Raw genomic sequence first — 20,910 nt, 5'->3', positions numbered from 1 at the left:
ATCTGTTGCTTCCAGCTAGATCTGTTTATTTCCCAACACCACAGCACCACATATTCTCATACCAAAGGCAGGAAGGCAGATACCAAGTTGAAAACAAGTCAGGGGACTATTTTCCTTTCTCATATTCCCTTTAGTTACACGTGGCCTTTCTATTCAGGTAGCGCACAGTGAATTCAAACAGGGTTTGCAGAACCCTTGTGAAGACAGCCTTTTTTCTCCATGCCATTGTTATTCCTTTGCTTTTATCACAAGACTGCTGAGCTTAATGCATAGCAAGGAATCACAAATGTAAGGAATGAGCCCTGTAATGGAGCCTTTAGGGACCTGGTAGACCCATTGACCCTGTTTTGTAATGCGCTGGACTTGGTCCTCACCATTACACTTAATTGAGGTCCAGACGGAGTAGAAGGAGCTGTATGTGCTTACTGTGGGTACCATGGGGTCATCTTGGGATAGAAAAGCTCTTTCTCCCATGTTAAATATAGATGGTGGTTACTGCTGCACGATCCAAGGTAGGGCACAGGCTTTTTATTCCTCAGCCTGGCTTGTCCTATTTCCCCTGTGCTTGAAATGAAGCCTAGATAAGGAGCCTTCTTTGAAGTGAGGTGGTGCTTGTTATCCTGGCCGGGCAGGAGACAAAACGAGTCTGTAGACAGCTTAAGAAATTGGTTTAGAGTTCTTACTTTTTCAGGCGGGTCTGGAAGGGAGTGTACCCAGCCCACCATTGGCCAAGTGATACCATGGCAGCTGTGCTATGGGGCACGCAAAGGCTGCCTTTGGCTACGTAAACACTCTTGGATTACTTTTCGTATTCCACAGGGTAAGAGCCTGTGCAGCAACACCTACTGAAGAGTAGTTTATGTGCTGTGACATGCTGAAACAGCAGTTCCTGCTCTCCCTGAGCCCACAAAAAAGCTGCATGTGGAATTGCTCATGGTGGCGAGTATGGGAAATGAAGATAACGCTTGGCATTCAGAACAATCTACAAGAACAGCAAAGGATTATAGCTCACTACATGCATACAGTCCTAGGTGAGTAAGTATGATATGGATACAAAAGGATAACAGCAAAATTACCAGCAAAACTGGTAAAAACTGCAATAAAAAAAGTCTATTAAAATCAAGCTTTAAAAAGATGCATACACTAAAAGGATGTCAGAAACCATTCATTAGCATCACAAGAAAACCCACAAGTTAAACAGGTGAAGTTCAAAGCTTGCAATAGTGAGTTATTCTGCATTGTGGGAATACATGAATTAAATATTTATGTAAATACTTTAGAAAAGACTGGCCAAAAAGAAAATTGCCAGAAGACGGAATAGCCCTTGTTCCCTGCAGTGTACACTCAACAAGGGAACAGGCTGATTGCAAAGAGGACTGTGATCAACAGACAACAAAAGGCTGAAGCAGTCCTTGGAACAGAGAGCCTAATCCAGCAGCAAGGACCAGCAACCTGCTAGGGCTGTCCTGCCAGCAACCCAGTGGCAATGGGATGCACAACAACTTCGCAAAACTGCAAGAGTTAAAGAATCTCTGGGTTTGAATTACCAACACAGTCTCGTAGACTATGAGTGTGACAGAGCACTGGAACAGGCTGCCCAGGGGAGTTGTGGAGTCTCCTTTTCTGGAGATATTCAAAGCCCGCCTGGACGGTGTCCTGTGCAACCTGCTCTGGATGACCTTGCTTTAGCAGGGGGGTTGGACTGGATCTCCCGAGGTCCCTTCCAACCCTGCCATTCTGTGATTCTGTGACTACTCCAGAACAGATATAGCTCTAGACCAGTAAAGACTGGGGATCAGTATTTAAAGTTTGAGACCTGGAAATGCAAATGCCGGAGCTCTCTTGTTGAATGCTGTTTTCATATCAAGGAATCAAAAGATTGGATTGATAGATAGAAGGTCAGCCGGCTGTGAATGGGTTATCATTAGCTCTAGCTAACAAAAGGGGCTAATAGGGTCTAGCTAACAAAATTGTCTTTGCCTGTGTCTCATAAACATGAAAACTAACTTTCAGCATACAAATTCACAAAAGCAATAAAAACCTGAAATATTACTGATTGCAGACATGGTCCCTCAAGTTTGCAAAGCAAAGCTAAACGTAGATTGTATACCTCGTCATCTGATTAAGGAAAACCTGTTTGCAAACAAAGCATGGATTGTGGCTGCCAGAACTGCCACCGAGACCATGGTAAATTATCAGACAATTAGTACAAGGCAACCCACAAGGCACACTTCTTACCCCATTATCAGCTAAAGAAGGAGCTCTGAATATTAGATGTGATTTTGTGTACAGGCTGCAGGATAGCAAATTCTCCACTGTAACAGGAAAGGGTATTAAACCCACTGCTCACCCTCACACGCAAAACCAACTGGAATCATTCAAATATTAGAAAATAACTGAGGATGCTTTATATTCACCCAGATGAACAGTGACATAGGAAAATTGGCATGTTGCAAATGTAAAAAAGATAGTCAAGTCAAAGCAAAAGAACAAGCTTAGTGGCTGGTTGAAGTACCATCAAAACAAATAAAAATGTTAATAATATGATTAGCTACAGCAGCTGGTTGTGAAGCTAGGCACCAGCTAAATTTTATTCTAAAAGCCAGCAATGAATCTGGATGAACCCAGATGGCTATGGTTTTTTCTGTGGCTTTCTTTTTGCATACAAGAATAGGCAATGTATTATCGCAGAACCTGAAGGTCTACAACTCAGTCAAATTAATAATTCTTCTCCCAGTTAGTTGCAATAAAAATGTTGTTTGTTCCCATTGTTTTATTTCCCAGAATGGCTGTCCTATTGCACTCATATTGCATGTCGTATTGCAGTCTTTACATTTTGCATCTCTCCTGCTACCTGGAATCCACTCCAGGCTACTGAGGACTGCTCAGGATTGAATGTGGGCACTGCTTTTTGTCATCTTCAAGCTTGTAACCTAAGAACAGATATACTGATTCACACCACAGGTCAATACAGCCTGCTGTCTAGTTCCAGCAACTGATGCAGAGGGAAGAGTACAAGAACAAGGCAAGCATGGAGTAGGACTTCATCCTCTCTAGACCTCAGCAACTTGCAGCTGGGACTTCCTTGGCTGGAAACATCTGTCTATTTAATGGCTTTTGGTACATCTTTTTCTCCCATGAATATGCTCAATTCTGTTTGAACCCATGTAAACACTTAACAGCCCTGGTATTTTTCAGCAAGGAGTTCCACAGCTTAACTGTGTTTTTCGATGAAACCATCTCCTTCTGTTTGCTTTGAAACTGCCCCTACTAGCTAACGATTCCTTGTCCTTATATTGTAAAAGAAAGCGAACACTTGCTACCCACCTATAGTATCTCTTTTTCTCTAACAAATGCCCCATCGTCTGGTTCATATATTCAACAACCATCAACAGCTTAGTATCCTCATTAGTAAAAGATCCATAAGCAATCGAAACAGAAAAACTTATTCCAGTTAGTGCAGAAAGGCTCAGTAAGACAATATTTAGTATCAGGACTAAACCTGCTTCTACCCAATTCTCACATAATTGAAGGAGAAACAGTACCTCTTACCATCTCCTTAGAGGGCTTGGTTCCCACTGAACTCAATACATCTCCAGACCAAGCTTTGAGGTGAGAAGTGTCTTCCACATCAGGTTCCACCAGGCTTAACATCTACTAGGTACAGTTCAGTCTGACCACAGGCACCAGATCCTGGACCCATCAAACAGTAAGTCAAGGGTTTCTGGTCTGCAGGGAAAATGTTTTCCCATATTTTTTGCTGTATTGGTAGTCAGACACCAAAGCACAATAAGATGTATCTGTGAGTCGTATAGTACATACCTTCATGTGTCATCTGATTTACAATGAAAATAAATAAATGAAAAGAAAAAAATCTTAAAGGAAAAATACTTCTGTTATCTGAAAATAATATTACACAAGTTTCTCTTTTTGGAAATTATCCATTCATTTTCTTCATAAACATTTACTAAGCAGAAAAGTATTTTATGAACATATGGCACTTGTCTCTGTTTTGGATGTAAAAACGTCTGGTATTTTGCTGACTTCATTTCATTGTGAGTCACTGTGTAGCTTTGTATAAACACCGGGGTATTTTCATCAATTAGAAATAACTGAGATTTTCAACATAACATTCCCATATTTATTTGTGCTTGAATAGTTCTGTTAATGTCCTAGACAATACACATATAGATATATATACTGCACACACAGGATCCCTGTTCCTAAAAAATTCCAGTCAAAGAAATAATGCCTGAGGAGCCATGACTCTGCCCTAAACCTCCACTGTATCCATTAGCAAAAACCCTACAGATTTTCCCTGTAAGTGGGTGTTCTTCATCCGTCAAGATACTGTGGTCAGGAAAAAGAAATATTCTCATTCTAATGGAAAAAAACAATGCTATTATCAAGTGAGTGGGCTGTTTCTTAAGATAATTAGAGCATATACAGAATCTCACCTGATAGTTTCAGAGAACTCTTTCATTGTAAGACATTCCTACATGTTGTTGGTAACTGGATACCCAGAGTGAGCAAATTAATTTCCCTATCAATACTCCAAGAACTAGATTGATCCTGTCCCAGTTCTGGAGGACTGCAGGAGAAAGAGGACACCAGAAGTCCTGCCTGCCTAAGGAAGCTTGTAAAAGCATTCACTTCGGTCATGATCCAAATCACTGGCACAGCGCAGAACCAAGACACCAACCCAAGTCACTGTGGTGGCATCTCTAGAAGTGGCAAAGATGTGATTACATATGGCAGGACAAGCAGCAGAAATGGGTTAGAAGCAGAAAGTGCTTTTCCTATTCCTGAGGGCACTTTCATGGGAAATCAGAGGATGTGGGTTCAAATCCCTTTAGGAAAAAAGAGTGTCTGTAGCCCAAGGCTCCTGGATAACATCTCCAGCCTTTGAGCTAACAGATAAAACAGATAGAAGAGCTGTGTGAAGCTAGCCTGTCCCATGGCTGAAATCACACTTTCTAGACAACCTATGTCTCAAGGCTTGGGGGAGCATCTTCTCTGACCTCATCATAATGAAAACAGGCACAACCTTTACTGTTTGTCCTCCCACAAGGTGACACTAGATGGCAGCAGCTGAAGTGGCAGCAGGAGCTGCAATCTGGCCCAGAAGGCACTCTGGCAACCAGCCAACCTGGAGTGGTTGGGGCAACCTGACAGTCACTGCTTCCCTCTCTACCTTACTGCCACGGAGGGTGACCATGGTGCTCTGGCAACTTGTGAGGTGGGGTACAGACATGGAAATGAAGTCACCTGTGCCCTGACTTTCCTGCTTTATTATTATTTCATGCTTTTCTCTACACTGACTTGCCTATATCTGATTGGTCCATTTTGCATCTGGGGCCTCTTTGCCTGTATTAAAATGACAACTTTTCCCAAACTAATATGAAAGAAAGTATTAACCAGTCTATTGTTCCAGTTGCTTCTTTGGAGTCGAATGGGTTAGGGTTTGCATGGCACTGTAGAAATACTCACAATAATCACCTTGTTGGTAACAACTCCAGAATCAACAAGCACAGTAATAGATTGATAAGGTCATAACTGCTGTTCAGACAATTTGTTGTGTAGCTTCCTGTTTCTGAAGGAAGCTGATGGAGGAAAAATCTGAGAGTCTCCAAAACACGAGCTGCGCCAACTTAGGATATGTTCCTCTTCTTCTAATAAAACAAGACTTCACTGCCAGCAAAATCACAGACCATTCAAAGTTTAACAAAGATGTATCAAAAGAGAATGAGCAACAACAGCATTAGTATTGCCTTTGGAATATTCACGTGCTTCGTGTCCTCTGCATGCCAGTTTCCTTCAAAATCTCTGCCACAGTTAAATCTGTCTCACTGCTCCATTATACCCAACTTTCCCAAGGAGGTTTATTGCCAAGTTCTGAAAATGTGTTTGGGGCTTAAATCTGGAATTCAGGCTGTCAGATTGGAAAAAGGCATCCTTTAGACAGTAGTTCAGGTTCTGACTTTGAGCTAGTGAAGACAAAATCCAGTGCTTAGTCACTGATAGGAACTGCAGTCATTTTACTCAAGACCTCAAAACTCAGTTGCTAGCTGCAACTTCTGCTGCTGCAGTGTGGGGTAGTCACCTAAAGATAAGTGCCTTATAAGGCAGCCAAACAAACTGTTTACTTCTTTGGCTGAGCAATTGTAGCAGTGGCCATGCTATCTGTCTGCCAAGCCACAGGGAAGTAGAAGGGAGGGGTGGAGAGATGAATTGTTACTGCATAAGCATACAAGAGGTGGAAGCAGTGGCAGGCGACCCACAAGGATTTCAGAGACAATGTCTGAGTATGCAGTAACAGGGTTTTGGAAGCCAAAGACCGCCAGAAGTTCAATCTGAGGAGGGACATAAAAGGTGACAAGAAAGGCTTCTACAGGTATATCAGCAGCTAAAGGAAGACTAGGAAAAATGTGGGCCTGCTGCTGAAGGGGGCAGAAGACCTGGAGACAAAGGACATGATGATTTTCAATTACTTTTTCACCTTGATCTTTACCAGTAAGTTCAGCCTTCAGCAATCCCAGACCCTGAGACCAGAGGGAAAGTCTGGAGCAAGGAAGACTTACCCTCAGTAAAGAAGGACCAGATTAGGGAACATTTAAGCAAATTGGGTATAAACAGGCCCATGAGTCTTGATAGGACGCACCCACAAGTGCTGAGGGAGCTAGCCAATGTCATTGCAAGACCAATCTCAATTATCTTTGAAAAGTCATGACAACCAGCAGAAGTTCCTGACAATTAGAAGAGAGCAAATGTCACTCCTATCTTCAAGAAGGAGAAGAAGGAGGATCTGTGAAACTACAGGCCAGTCAGCCTCACCTCAGCCCCTAGGAAGGTGAAGGATCAAATCCTTCTGGAAGCTATTTACAAACATGAAGGACAAGAAGGTGTTTGGAAGTAGTCAGCATGGATTTACAAAGAGGAAAACATGCCTGACCAACCTGATAGCCTTGTGTGATGAAATGACTAGTTTGGTGGATAAGGGGAAGGCAGTGAATGTTGTTTATCTTGATTTTAGCACGGGTTTCAACAGTGTCTCACATAACATCCCCATTGTCAAAGTACTGGCTAGATAAGTGGATAGTGAGATGGGTGGAAAACTGGCTAAACTGCCATGCTCAAAGATTTATGATCAGTGGCATGAAGTGGCATGATCAAAGATTTGTGATCAATGTCATCTTGGAGGCTAGTCACTAGTGGAGTACCTCAGGGGTTGGTACTGAGGCCAATACTGTTTAGCATCTTCATTAATAGCCCGAATAATGGGACAGAATACATCCTCAATAACTTTGCAGACAATACAAAACTGTGAGGAGTGATTGATACACCAGATGAGCATGCTGCCATTCACAGGGACCTTGGTGGGCTGGAGAAATGGGCCAGCAGGAGTCTCATGAAGTTCAATGAAGAGAAATGCCGAGTTCTGTCCCTGGAGATGAATAACCCCAGAGCCCAGGACAAGCTGGGGTCTGACCAGATGGAAAGCAGCTTTGCAGAAAAAGACCTGGGGGTCCTGGTGGACACTAAGTTGAACATGAGCTGGAAATGTGTCCTTGAAGCCAGTGGCATCTTGCACTGCATTAGGAAAATGTTGCCAGCAAGCTGAGGGAGGTGACTCTTCCCCTCCTCTCTGCACAGGTGAGACACATCTGGAGTCCTGGATCCAGGTCTGGGCTCCCAGTGCAAAAGACTTCTTACACACTGGAGTGACTCCAGTGAAGGAAGGACCGCAAAGGTGATTCAGGCACAGGAACATCTGTCATACAAGGAGAGGATGGGAGAGCTGGGACTGCTTAACCTAGAAAAGAGAAGACTCAGGGGAGCTTGTCAATGTATATAAATACCTGACAGGGGCGGGAGGTAAAGAAGATGGAGCCAGGCTCTTGTCAGTGGTATCCAGTGAAAGGGCAGGGGCAAGGGACACAAACTGAAATACAGGAAATTCCACTTAAACATGAGAAAAAGCTATTTTTGTTGTAAAAGTGGTCAAACATTTGCCCAGAGTGGTTTCCCAGAAAGGTTATGGAGTCTCCATCCTTGGAGATATTCAAAACCTGACTGGACACAGTCCCAGGCAGCTTGCTGTAGGTGACCCTGCTCTGAGCAAAAGAGTTGGACTAGGTGATCTCCAGAGCTCCCATCCAACCTCAACCATTCTGTGATTGTGTGAATCTGCGATTCTGTGTCTAACAGCTTAGGCATCAGATGTCCCTCATTGCCTTCTGCACTGCAGAGGCCACGCAAACTCTGCGAGACAAGCACTGCGGGACTAAAGCTGTGCCTGCCGTGCTGCATACAGTAAGCACACACAATTATCTGCACCTTATTCCGTGTGCCTGATCTGTTCATGTTGTGCGCATTGCACCAAAGAGAGAAGGCCCAACAAGAATTCTGTGCAGAGATACCATTATTTTTAACAGTCGCAGGAAATGAAAAATAACCTTCACAGTCCAGGGACAAAGCATCTTTTCTGGCAGCTCCCTGGGGAGCTGGCTTTGGCTCACTGTCTCGTTTCCTCAGCAGTACAAGACACTGTAGGATCAAGAAAATAACAGGAAAAGATTAGCAGGCACCTTCTGGAGTCCTGTCTGTAAGATATCTGGTGCTCTGTTGGAGCTGTACATATATGACTTTTTAAAGGAATAATTGTGGTTCTGAGGAAACAATTACTCAAAACTTGCTAAAAATGATAGAAAATTTAAATTAGTCTGAATTTGGAGCTCTCTGCCAGTAAAACACCTTTCAGCATGAATAAACATTTGCTAAACTGACAGAACCTATGGGCAAAGCTAATTATCATCTGCACTGTGGTATTAATGGCAGAGAGCATCTTGGTGGTGATGCTGGGCTCCTTGAGACTGACAGGGCCCAGTTGTGCCAACTGACACACTTTCATCAGAAATACTGCAATATTTGGTGTTTTCCTTCAAAGCTACCACAGCTCGTAAAATACTGTGAATGCTGTGAATGCATGAAAACCCCACTGAAAGTATCCAAACCTTGTAACTACTGGCAGAAGCTTGAAAAAACTCTGAAAGCTCAAAAGTCTAAACAGCAACAGTAGTCTGGACTAGTGATGATTTCAGAGAGCGTCATTCATATCATTTGAACACATGGGACCAGCAGTGTTCCTTATAGTTCCTCCTCTCAGGCATAGAAGAGAAATCGTTCTTGCCATCTTTGCTCAATCGTCTGTGCAACACCACTGTTTTCTTTTATTTGACAGCCAGGTAAGGAGTGTTCTTTACCTGCAGAGAGGTGAAATTTTGTAGTGCTTATTTTACAGAAATGAGGAGGCCAAGGTGTCAAGAAACTTCTTCTTACCATAGCTCCAAGTCACTCCTTCCTTAAATCAGAGCCTATTGTCACACACTGTTTAGCTTTATAAACTTCTTATAGTTTTTACTAATAAATACCCTGTAAGATTTAGTAGCAGCTTCAGTGGCTCCATGGGTTACAACTAGAAAGGTTTTCAGCTTTTTGTCAGCTCTCAACTTTATAGTCATGATACCTTGTTCAACTTCTTAAGGTTTTAATAAATGTCAGGCTGTACTCAAATATTTTTATTTGTCAGATGACATATTTTTAAAAAGTTTTGGATGGGGCTCTGAAACAGCATATGCTTATGCCATTTTTTCCCCTTTACAAAAAAAAAGTATCTTATTGAAATGTTTTGAGAATATTTTTGACTGCTGATGCACTATGAACAACAGGAGACCTTGCTGACCCCACCAGAGATTAATGGGTCGGAATCTGTGTCTTTCTGTGGAATGGAAGACGTCAACACTAAAAGCTCCCTTACCCCACAGATAGCTGGTCCCAGTCCTGTTGTTTTTTCCAGTCTCCCGAAAAATCCTTGGCAAGAACTGACAAATTTCCAAGAATCTTCTCTTCGCATCTCTCTTTTTTTCTTTTGATGGACTCTCTCATCATTTTAAATGCAGACCTCTTGCAGGAATGTGGGCCAGACATGTGAGCAAGCCAAATGGCTTATGCCTGGAACAGCAGCAAATGAACAATGAAATCCAGCAACAAGATGAAAAAAAAAGATCTACAAGGATATTTTTTTTTCCCATAAATGTTTCTCACTTTTTAATTGAATTGACTCAACTGTGCAATTAGCTCTGGCCCACTGGATGAACATCTGATCATGTGGGCACACCATGTCCTGTGCCACCCTGTACACATTTGAAATTTACTTGTCAAAACTGGCAGCATTGCAGAAGTTTTTTCACACTTTAACCTAAGATAGAACAGGCAGAAGAACTTCTGTTTTCCTTTTTTTCTCAGTCCAGATATATTAAAAAAAAAAAAAAAGCTTGTTTCTTCTAATTGACCACCTGACTTCCTGTAAATGAGTGATGTTGTTGCCCTCTACTGACTGGCCTACATACACTAAAATGGACATATTGCTAAGCTCTTTCAGTAGTATTGATTGTGTTAAAATGGCAAAGAGTTTTGATTTTTTGGCTGTTCTTCTGCAGGTGTGAGGCTCTGATTTAAAAGATTAGATCCATGTTTTCAGTTTAAAGTCTTGATACAGCAAAATACCACAGTAAGTGTTTGATTTTAAATCAGCCACATTGCACAAACTCTTAAACTTGAACGACATTTAACTGCTTTAATAGTTAGAGACCTCATTTGGGGTGTACAGTTTTAAGCAATTGTAATCTGATTTTCAGATATACTCATTAAGTTTGCCCTATATTACTCTTCTCATTTTTTCCACTCCTCTGATGCTGTTCTGCCTCCAGTACGTTAGGAAATGGAAGACTATCAGTCTTCTACATATAGTTGTATCTCACCAAAAACCCCAAAATCAGAAATGCCAGCTTTTAATGAATGCAGATGAATCTAAGGAATAGTTAATGGATCCCTTAAGTTCTAACCCTCATATTTACATCTTAGTCCAGACTACTAAAAATTAAAAGTTCTTATATATGAAGAATATTACAGTCAACTTACTTAAAAAAAAAATGGAGGTGGAAGGGTATTACAGAATAGTCAGCATCATCTTAGTCCTTGTAAAGATTACAGAGAAATCCTCACAGGAGCCATCTTCAGGAAGGAGAAGAAGGTGACTGTGAACAACCAGCACAGATTTACCAAGGACAAACTGTGCCTGGCCAACCCAATTGCCTTCTACAATAGGTTGATGGATTTTGGGGACAAGTGGAGAGCAGTGCACACCATTTGCCTCCATTTTAGCAGGGCTTTTTACATGATCTCCCATAGTACCCCTAGAGACAAACTGGGGAGATGTGGACCATGGACAAATTCCAAGATGGATGAAAGGCTTGCCAGACCGGTGGGCTCAGAGAACAACAGTCAGCACTTGGAAGTAATGACTGGTTTAGAAAAATGTTCCTCAGAGATTGATACCAGGGCTGATATTGTCTATCATCTTCAACAACTTGGATGATGGCATGGACTGCACCCTCAGCAGGCTGACATCAGTTTGGATTGGGAACAGTTGGTATGCTGGAGACCAGGGCTGCTGTTAGAGGGGGTTCAGACAGCTGGAGGAGCGGGCCAACAAGAACTTGACAAAATATGACAGACAAATGCCTGAGGACAGCAGCTCTGTAGGAAAGGACTAGGTTGGTCTTGGACAAGTTAAATATGAGCAAGCAGTGTACCCTTCAAAGACTAACCATTGGCTACATTATCAAGACGGTAGCAAGAAGACTGAGGGAAGAGGTTACCTACTCCATATGGCATTTCTGTGGCTCCATCTGGAGTACTGAGCCCACCTGGGGACTCCCCAGGATGAGAGAGATTTTGGCAAGGTGAAAATATCTCCAGCAGAGGTCAGGGGGCTAGAGCAGCTGATGTTTGAGGAGAGACTGAAGGAGGTGAGTTTTTTCAGCCTGGAGAAGACTAAGGAGGGCTCTAATTGCTGTCTTTAACTACCTAGAGGGAGGGTTTAGAGAAGACAGACTCACAATCTTCTCAGAGGAACACAGGAAGGGACAAGAAGCAGCTGTAACAGGATGCAACAAGGGAAAATCTGACCACATCTAATGAGAGTGGTGGAACACTGGAACAGGGGCTCAGAGAGGTGGTGGCATCTCCATCCCTTGAGGTATTCAACATGCATCTGGACTCCAAGCGATCAGACCTAGCTATAAGTTAGAAGCACAGAATCAGAATATCTCACATTGGAAGGCACCCATAAGGATCATCAAGCCCAACTCCCTGGTCCTCACAGGACTACCTAAAAGTAAACCATATGACTAAGAGCATCATCCAGACACTCCTTGAACTCTGACAGTCTTGGTGCCATGACCACTTCCCTGGGGACTCTGTTCCAATCACCAACCACCCTCTCAGTGAAGAACCTTTTCCTAATATCCAACCTGGACCTCCCCTGATGCAGCTTCATTCCATTTCCTCATGTACTCTTTAGCCCTGATATGAGCAGGAGTTTTGCCTGGATGACCTCCAAGATCCTTTGCAACTGCAGTTATCCCATGTGCCTGGGTCTAAGAATTTTTAGGTCACTTTTCCCATAGTGCACTATGGAGCAGCAGTTGTCACAGCCAGAACCCCAAAGACTAAGATAGAGGACCTAACATCCTTCCTATCTATAGAAATGTGTCTCTAGTCATATTTGAAAATGCTCCCTCTTCTTTACTGCTCTTGGAAAACAGACAAAATCCAGTTTAACAGCCTAACTGGGAAGGACTGGAAGGAAGAATTCCTCAGGGTAGAAGAAAGGAGCCTGGGATGTCACAAAGCCAGAAAAATGACTTTTTCCTCTTTCCTGATCTCCCACGAAGGGGGTTTAAGTGCAGTGGAGTGTGGCAGGGCATGGGCTGCCCCTGGACCCAAGGTCCAGGGCATCAGCCAGGCCACGAGCAGCCCCCTTCTGGAAAGCCACTCCTTGTCAGCCGCGAGCAGGCGATTTAGGTCAACCCAGCCCCTTTCCACCATCACCATGCTCTCTCCCAATGCAATAAATAGAAAGGCTATTTTGTCAAGCCCGGCTGTTTTTATTCAGGAACTTCTCAGAGGAAGCCTGAGTGCGTAAACAGGAAAGCAGGGGCTGTTTTTACTTCACCCATCTATAGCCGGTACACGCGGGCTGACATCAGGCGAGGGCCAGCTGCTCTGAGCGCACCCAACAATTTGCTCCCGAGGCGGCAGTACCAGCACCGGGGCAGGCACGGCCGGAGGGAAATGCGGACAAAGACGCTGCCCGTCCGGAGCCACTACCGCCCCAAGACTCCTGTGCCCGCCCCGGCTGCCCCCCCAAGTCCCCATTCATCCTGGGGGCAGCGAGGAGGCAAAGGGGTGCCTGGAGGAGCACCCTCACTCCTGTAATTTATTAGCAGGGTATTTTTTTCCTGCAAGAGTGCCAGCTTCTTGGTGCAGCTTGTTAATCATGGGGGGGCCTCGCCACAGTCCCCCAGCACCCCCATGCTCGCATTATGTGAAGCACTGCAACCGGGGAGCGCCACGCGCCTATTTTTAGCCCTCACGGACTGGAATTGCAGGCTGCACTGCGGATCTCCCTGCAGAAACACTGGTGGGAAGGAAAAGCGGCACCACACTGTAATTTTTCTCTAGTGATGGGGTTTTCTTTCTAAATCCTGAGTATCAGTTTCATTCACTGCTCCAGGCTACAAGAAATACGCTTCGCCTACAACAATAACGTCTTCTCTCCTGCCTATATGTCACCATATAATAAAACGTGCAGCAGTTTTACAGTCACTGTAGAGTTATTACATGACATATGTGTACAAAGCACACTGGCTTATATGACCACCCAAGCGATTAATAAAACTGGTTGCCTGCTAGAAATGATCTTTAACTAAAGGTTGAACAAAATTGGTCTGGAAACCTTGAGAATAATTTAGAGTGGTTGCTTAAATCACAGAGACTCAAAGTCTGCAGGAGGTGGATCTTCATGCAGCTTTCTTCATTAATGTTTTTCTCTCCATGGTCTCGACACCTTTAAATAGGACATCCTAGCAAATAATGTTTATGTTAATTTGTTTATTTGCTACCATAGAAAAAAAACAACTGCAACAACAGTGCTAGGGGAACAAGCGTGAATAGTAGTGAAGTGCCTTGGATATGAATAATTTCTGTCTCTATTTTAAACATAGCGAGTAAATTCTGCTCAGTTACACCAGCCTAAATTGGAGAAAGGTTAATTCTGTGAGAATTGAGGACAAAATTTAGCCCAAAATTTCAAATCACTTCAGAAAATCATGAAATCAAGTTACTAATTTTGTTAATCACTCTCAGCTTATTTTACACTTTCCTTGTAGTTGCATGCATAAACTGAACATAAAATTAATTTCCTGATGTGTTTTACTACTTGTTAATAACTTGAAAGCCACAATAGTCATGATCTTAATTTATATCAGAGTACAACAACCATTAGTTCTGCAACAGAAAATGACAGGAGGTGTGGAAACAGCAAGCACTGCTCTGTCAGGACGGTACCACCTTATGCTTGATTTTATTGTACAGATCAGGGCATAGTGTGGAGTACAGCAAGAGCTCTCAGATGAACAGATTTACCCCATGGCTTTCTGGATCTTCAATTCATTATAAATAGAACCACACTGAGACTTTTTGGGAGACATTCGTTTTTCTGCATTTATCCTGTCAGTAAAGGGGCTTACTCATTTTCTACCCTGTCTTTAACCTAGAAGGAAAGAAAAATAAGGAAACAGTAAGTTTCAGGCTAGATTCTTCTTTGCCCTTGACCATCTGAGTTCATCTCATACCAGCTCCCAGGTAATGCCCAGCTGCCTTTTCTAAACTCCCTTTCTGCTTTAACAGAAAATACCTCTAAACAGTTGGTCTGCCAGGCAGGAGTTGTATACGATTCCCAGAGAGTCAGTGGATAGACTTCAGCATTTACTAACTTTATTTAAACTCATCAGGGACTGTTTTAAAGAGCTGTACAGAACTAATATGCGTATTGGGTATTTGATCCAGGGCTTAATGTTACAGTTTCCAGCAAAGAACACAGTTTTGTCGATGTTTCTTTTACAGTAAAAAGGCAGAAACTTCTGGGTTTGGCAGTGCAAATTGAATAGATAACAATAGACATTGGCTGTTCCAGCTGAGTTTGAATTTGTTGAATTTATATAATGGAAATAAATAGCCTAAGACAACTCTTTCTAGGAGTTCAAGTGGTGTAAATCAAGTATAAGCCAAACAAAATCAATGGAGTTACTTTGATGCAAATGAGAGTAGAGCCAGACTCAGCATCCCTTACAAGCAATGCAGCTGTGTTCTCCAGTATCCTACCCGTATGTAAAGGCGGGGGGGGGCGGGGGAAGGGGGTCTCTGTCCGTTCACATTGACATCCAATGAGTCTCTGCTAGGCGCTTTTCAGAGTAACTGCTACTTCACAGCTCTCTCAGTCAGGACAGAGGGATTTAACAGATTTTCTATTTAGCCATGTGCATGTGTCACAGTGCAGGTAGAGAAGGCAAACAAACCCATGCCTGGCTGTGTTGCAGTATCATCCTCCTTCTGCATCAGCCTTTCAGAAGCGCTGTTACTGAGCGTTTTCTCATCCCAGCACGGGGAGGCATACTGCCGTGGCCAAACTATCATCTTCCTGCCTTCCAAGAAAACATGATACAACAAGATTTCAAGAGGCTCTGACTTTCTCCCCACCCATAACCTCCAAAAGCCTAAGACAAGGCAACTCATGCCTTGTTTATCTGAGTTTAGAATGGAGGCAGAAAGTGCCATTTTACTGTGAAAACTCAATATTACAATTTCAAAAGAAACCCAGTAAAGCAGATCAATAGATCTTTTCTAGTTCACATTTATGAAAGTTATCAGTTTGTTTAGGAGAAAAAGTTGGGAGGTTGGGCGGTGAAACCACTCAACTCCAGGGGACTCCAGGACAGAGCTTCTTGCTGCCTTGGCCTGTAAACTTTGAGATTTCATAAAATCTTGCCCCCTCCAGCAAAATCAGTGCATACACAGGTAAATAAGAGCACAGCAGTACATGGCAGGAGAGAGAATTAGCTCCCACATATTCACGCAGGCTGAAATTTGGAGCAGATCAGTTGTTGATTTGTGCACCAGGGAATGAAAGTCATGTGGCCTTTCTGGGTCTGGGAATAAGAGAGTTGCCAGTGTGAAAACAAAGGAAGACATGGTAAAAAGCTAGGAGCTACCCAGAGACTCCTGAGGTACCTGTTTTCAGAAAACAATCAATTCTGGGATGCAAGGGAAGAATTAAAACACTCCCTGGAGCTCCACTGCAGCATTCAGTACTTTTCCTCATGGTACCCTGTACAAATAAAACATGGACTAAATAGGCCCATGTAAAGCACATTCAAGTTCTCTTTTTCCTTTCCTTTTAGGTTTCTCTTTCAAGTCTTTTTTCTTTGATTTCTGAATGAAATTTCTGCCTTGCCTTTATGGTCAACCATGCCAGCCATCTAAAGGTCTCTTGAGAAAGAGGCTCTTTTCAAGAGTTAGTAATCATGTGTGAAGAATTTTGGTCATAAATACTTCAGGGATGTTGTTAAGAATAAGATGCAACAGAAATAGGCAAGTTAAAAAAAAAAAAAAAGCAGGAGCTGTGTAACAGAGCCAAGTGCGCTTCCCTCTGTCACACAGTCCTTCATGTATCCTTCAGCACAGGGCAAGTTCATCTGCAGGAATAAGCTGCTGGTCATATCCTCAAGCAACACAAATCTTCCTATCTGAACAGACGCAATGCTAAAATTGACATTTTAAAGACATGTACAACTCATCTTTCACGAAGCATCATCAGTACCACAGGTAAGTACCAAAGAGATTTAAGAAACAGTCCCTAGCTAGCAAATACGACTGACTTAAGCCTACATTTATGGTTTCTGAAATGACTATATGCTTCCTCTATCTGCAGTGAAAAGGCATCTCCTTCTGCACTGAAAAGGAGACCATAACTTGGAAGACCACAGCAGCAGTGTTCCCATATGAATGATAACAACATCAAGTGTTCAGCCTGCCTTTGCGAGTAGTCTGGTATGCTGGGCCTCACCTATCAATATGAACGCCGAAGGCATCCTTAAACCATCACTTGTCCTCTACCAAGTAGGCTGCAGGGCTCATTGTCACTGGGTAGCATCCTACAGCTGCTGCAGCAACAGGCATGGCCCTGCCTGGGGAAAACACAGCATGGTCAAGCAGAAGGACCTTCGTGGCAATTCAGTGAGCCTCACCGCAGTCCAGCAAAGTTATAGCCAAAGGCTGAAAACCCAGAGATTTTACATCTTGTTTAACGTTTGTCATCTGTGAAAGAGCACTTTTTAGCATCAGGGGATCCTCAGGAAAGAGAAGCCAGTCTCTAAGCCCCTCTAAGAAAGTATTCCTTGCTACAGTGCAGGTGTCCTTTTCTAAACAAGTATTATTTCATTTCTGAAACACATCAGATTTCTGTTTTGTATTAGTTTACAGAGACTCCTGAAGTATCCCTAAGCAATTTGGGAGTGGTGAGTTTATATGAACTTCTCTCTATAGCTGTTGTTTTGTCACTAACAGATGATGCAGAGATATTTTTTTCCTCAGTTGTTTCCTTCCACCCGAAGTTCTGGCTAAATAATGTACATAGATAAAGCAGTCCTGTATCCTTTTTTCCCCCTTTTTTCTATTGCCATGATGGAGCAGAAGTTCATTACTTCTGCCAAAGCTTCAGTCATTACACTATGACCGAAGTCAGATGGCAGAGAGACAACCTGTTTACCACTAGGCAACAATGTGCACAAAAGTGGGGTTTGTACCAGGCTTTGGCTGTGGCAAAGCAGATGGTCACTACCGTGAGAAATGATATCTGGAGGGCAAAGAGTTCCTTTCCAACCACTAGGAGTACCAAGTGAACCGAGATTCCCTCAAGCATCTAAAGAAATAGCCATATTTAATGATCAGAATATCATTGCAAGCAGTCTGGGAGGTCAAATGAGAGTCAAAATCCAGGAGACACATCTGCAACATCCAATGCATTTCCAGTGAATCTGGTTCATACATCATAATCTGAAGGCAGAGCGAAGCACTTAGCAACTACTGCGCTGCTCAAAGTAACAAATGACTTTTCTCAAGGTTTGGACAAGTAAATAGATGTTCTTATTACATGTTTATATGAATCATTTGAAATGATTTATTGTTTTGTTTTGTCATTAAAACTACAGGCTCTGACTATCACTCAACTTCTATTGTATGTGTTAAATTTTATCAGTCACATGCACTTTAATTTGGCTCTATTAATGGCTCCAGCTTCTTGAATTTGAAGAGACCATTGGGAGTAATGCAAGGGTCTATTTTAAGTCTACAGCTATTTTCTATTTTGGCAAAGAAATAACTGACAGTAAATAAATATCATGCCATCATTTAGATACGTGTAGATGATTCTGGATGACCTTATGGAGCCCAACAAAATAGGAAGCAAAAAAAAATCAGCAGCGAATACAAGGAATGTGCAAAGATGAGCATAATACTATTAAACTGCTAGTAAATGGAAGCATGGCTGTATTGAGCTAACTTGAATGAACTATTTGATCACTTCTTCCTCTGTTACCTTTTCAAACTTGAGTCCAAACTTAGTTGTTACTGTTTCTCTCAGCCTGTCCTCATAGGAGAGGTGCTCCAGCCCTCGGATCATTTTTGTAGCCCTCCTCTGGACCCGTTCCAACAGTTCCATGTCCTTCTTGTGCTGAGGGCTCCAGAGCTGGACGCAGTACTCCAGGTGAGGTCTCACCAGAGCTGAGTAGAGGGGCAGAATCACCTCCCTCGACCTGCTAGCCACACTCCTCCTGATGCAGCCCAGAGTACGGTTGGCCTTCTGGGCTGCCAGCGCACAAACTTGAGTCCAAACTTAGTTGTTACTGTTGAACTCACTGCAGATCTTGAGCCTACTTCTTGAAATAAAACTATTCATGATATATTATTTACAGTACAGAAATTAGGCTATTTCTATATTTTTTCACATACTTCAGTTACTAATATCTGAAATACATAAGAATGCATTTGGAAATCTGGGTCTTTGTGCACCACAGTACACCTCTCACATTGTCCTACCCTTCCAGTCTAGAGATACACAGTGGCCTCATCTCCACCCTGATAGGAAAGAGCAGCCACCTGATAACTCGTTTGCTGCTCATCTTCTGTGCTGCCTCATCAGACCTTAAAAGCAGCCACAGTAGTTAAGGTCTCCAGCAGTCCCCAGGAGTAAACTCCTAGGGAAAAAAACTAAGAAACAAGGGCAGAGTGCAACCCCCACAAATTACTCTCTTGAATTTGGAAGCCACCACTACCTTAGAGACATCATCCCATCAGAAGGTGGCATTTGGTTCTTTTGTTATAAGAAATGCAAACAATTATGCCATATTCACCTTCTTCCATGCTTTATGATTTTATAGACAGTCCCTTCTTTCCTCCCAAGCAACGGGCCCAGTAATTAGCAGTCTTAAAAATACAGAAAGCTGTTCCCACCTCTCAAGCAAACCCAGCATATGCCATCCCTTCCTTCTCCCTCTCCCCACACCAGCCCTTTGGTCCCACAACACAACACTGCTGTGCCAACACAGCCATGGCCTTTTCAGGACCACCCTGTAAAATGTATCAGCTGTGGTAAAAAAGCCCTGCCATCCAAACCCCTATATGGTGAGATTCCAATCTAGCAACTGAGAGGTTAAATCCTGGCTTACATGAATTAAAGTGTGTGGATGTACCATTCTGGCTGAAGCTTTCACAGCCTGTAAGGCTATGGCTATCCTTTTTTTCTGATTAGACCAGTCTATGGTCATAACATGATAATAGATGCGTGAGTTAACGTGTTGCTTCAGTTTTTGAAAAACCTTCTTGTGAAGTGGGACTTTATTTCCCTTCCGTCCATCCAGCTCCCACTCTACTCTTCTTTCCACAGAGGTCTTGATCCCCTACTTCACCAGAAACCCTCAAAACATGGAGGAGTATGAAGCTCTGAATAAAGATCTTGTTCATCACACACAGATAACTAAACCAAACTCGATGTGTCATCTCTTCAAAGTTTGCCTCATCTGCTGGCAAAGTAAACACAATTACCAAATAAAAGCCTTACCTCTTTCCAGGCCACACTAATGACCCATTAGAAGAGAAATAACTGGTTTAAAGGTGCACTCTTGTAAGGGTGAATGTAAGAAGGACTACAATAGATGGGGGCAGGGGAGTGAATTTGTTCTGTTGTGCAGTTTCTCTTCATCCATTTCCCAGCTTGTCCTTATCACCACCAAGATTACATAAGTCTTTCCCCTACTAGGAACTGGGCTTGCTTTAGCTGGTAGCGCTCCAATTAATGTTATCTTTATCTCTAGAATTGCTAGAATTCCTTAGAAATCCTATGTGGGATGATATTAACTTATTTGGCCAATACTTTTAGAATATTTGTTTGTTTTCACTCAGACAAAAATATTCAGGCCATTACGCTATCTAGGGCATTAGAGCTGAGCTCACTGCCTCTGCCCCAGGAGATATTCTCCTAGAGAAGCTGGCAGTTCATGGCCGAGACGGGTGTACTCTTTGCTTGGTAAAAAACTGGATGGATGGCCGAGCCCAGAGAGTTGTGGTGAATGGAGTTAAATCCAGGTGGCAGCCGGTCTCAAGCAGTGTCCCCCAGGGCTCAGTTCTGGGCCCAGTTCTGTTTAACATCTTTATCAATGACCTTGATGAGGGGATCAAGCGCACCCTCAGTCAGTTTGCAGATGACAGGAGGGGTGGCTGGAAAGTTGCCTGGCAGAAAAAGACGTGGGGGTACTGGTTGACAGCCAGCTGAATATGAGCCAGCAGTGTGCCCAGGTGGCCAAGAGGTCCCATAGCATCTTGGCTTGTATCAGGAATAGTGTGGCCAGCAGGACTAGGGAAGTGATCATGCCCTTGTACTCGGCACTGGTA

General features: G+C 43.0%; 1 long non-coding RNA gene across 1 annotated transcript; it reads left to right on the top strand.

Annotated features, from left to right (window-relative positions):
• Positions 1-1,547: 1,547 nt before the first annotated feature.
• On the top strand, positions 1,548-20,617 carry LOC118452901. Its single transcript, XR_004842778.1, has 3 exons — positions 1,548-1,559; positions 19,176-19,180; positions 20,490-20,617. It is a non-coding gene; the product is annotated as an uncharacterized LOC118452901 (long non-coding RNA).
• Positions 20,618-20,910: the final 293 nt, after the last annotated feature.

Source organism: Egretta garzetta, unplaced genomic scaffold, assembly GCF_000687185.1.
Source record: "Egretta garzetta isolate BGI_Z169 unplaced genomic scaffold, ASM68718v1 scaffold98, whole genome shotgun sequence".
NCBI lineage: Eukaryota > Metazoa > Chordata > Aves > Pelecaniformes > Ardeidae > Egretta > Egretta garzetta.
Note: the sequence above shows the minus strand (reverse complement) of the source record. Positions and strands in the feature narration are given on the sequence as shown.